Raw genomic sequence first — 1,928 nt, 5'->3', positions numbered from 1 at the left:
TTGGAAGCCTAACTGTGGGAATTCTTTGAGGCCTGGCTTGACAGTGAGTTCTTCCAGACAGGACATGTGTTTGTTTCAGCCAAGTACCATAGGTAGTATCAACTCAGACCCATTTTAAATTGAAATGTTCAGCTTGTGGGCTTTTGGACCATGCAAACGTTGTGGCCATGTGATGGCCAGACTTTAACCATGCATCCATTAGGGGTAAATGCACTGCCTCTCCACCTAGAGCCAAGGCAGAGAGAGACAACTTTCCTTGCTGCCTGTCTCTGCTGGGCAGATTTTTTTTTCCTTTTGTTTATCCTTCCCCTAAAGATATATCCCTTTTTTGGGTCCCAAGCTGGTCTTCCAGTTTGGCTCTCATCTTGCCTGGACCTCGGTAAGTGCCCCTACAGCTAGCAGTATCATCACTGTTTACCTACCTCCAGAGATGATTTTCAAAATATTTATCAGTATAACACACATGCTAACCTATCAGAACAATACAGACTGTATCTCTGCATAACTTCTGAACATCCACACTATCTAACTTTCTAGGCTTGTGTTTCTGCTTTCTTCCTGGTCTCAGATGATTTTCCTGACTTTCTCACAAGCTTATCTATGTATTGAAAAGGGTGCTTTCAATATTTCTCCTAGCATTTTAACATATTTTGTTGCTGTTATATTTGAAGAGTCTACAATATCGCTAGAAATAAAGTCCAAGTAGAAATGTATTAGGCCCATGCAACAAAACATCCAGAGGCAAGCTAGCACTGTAGCTTAATGTCATATGAGACCTAGGCTCTTTCAGTCTTTCCATTTTCCCAGCTTTAGCATTTGCTTGTCACATCATAAGCACATGATTGGGACTGAACTTCCAACCTTCAGGTCTGCTTAGAGGCAGGAATCAAATAAAAATGACAAGTGGACTTTGCCCCACACCCAACACACACACACACACACGTTGGTCTCCTGACTGCACCCAACACACACACACACACACACACACACACACACACACACACACACGACCTTCAGGTCTGCTTAGAGGCAGGAATCAAATAAAAATGACAAGTGGACTTTGCCCCACACCCAACACACACACACACACACACGTTGGTCTCCTGACTGCACCCAACACACACACACACACACACACACACACACACACACACACACACACACACACGTTGGTCTCCTGACTGCCTTGTCTAACCACTGGCTAATGCTTAGAGGCAGGAATCAAATAAAAATGACAAGTGGACTTTGCCCCACACCCAACACACACACACCCACACCCACACCCAACACACACACACACACACACCCACACACACACACGTTGGTCTCCTGACTGCCTTGTCTAACCACTGGCTAATGCACACACACACACACACACACACACACACACGTTGGTCTCCTGACTGCCTTGTCTAACCACTGGCTAATGAGATTACCATGAATAGCTTGGATTAATTATGAGTCATTCCTTCTAGCAGCGGTGAAGATCTACCTCCCCTGAGATCAAAGAATCTCCACTAGTACCTGAACAAAATGGGGACCCAGCACAGCGCCTGCCACACAGAGGGAACTGTTCCTTTCGTTGTACATTGACTGAGTATCCACTAGGTGCCAAAGGCACTGTGGAGGCAAAAACGGATTTGACACGATCTCTGCTACGCAGCAGCAAGAAAGAGATAAAGTTTGAAATGGGGTTAGGACTTCGTATTAGCTCCCCAATTCCCAGCAGTGGCCTCACTAACAGCGCTTAAGCTAATTGACCTGCACCAGGTTACACTGCGCAGTAGCTGGCTGCATCCGCGCGCTCACTGGACGCCCCGCCCCGGAAGCGAGTCCCGCATGCGCACATAGCTTTCTCTCTGACGCACCCCCGGAAGCACTGGCGTTTCGGGGGCGGAACCGGGAAGCGTTTCCGGGGGCGGGAGGCG

This window comes from Meles meles, chromosome 11, assembly GCF_922984935.1.
Source record: "Meles meles chromosome 11, mMelMel3.1 paternal haplotype, whole genome shotgun sequence".
In the NCBI taxonomy this organism is placed as follows: domain Eukaryota; kingdom Metazoa; phylum Chordata; class Mammalia; order Carnivora; family Mustelidae; genus Meles; species Meles meles.
Note: the sequence above shows the minus strand (reverse complement) of the source record.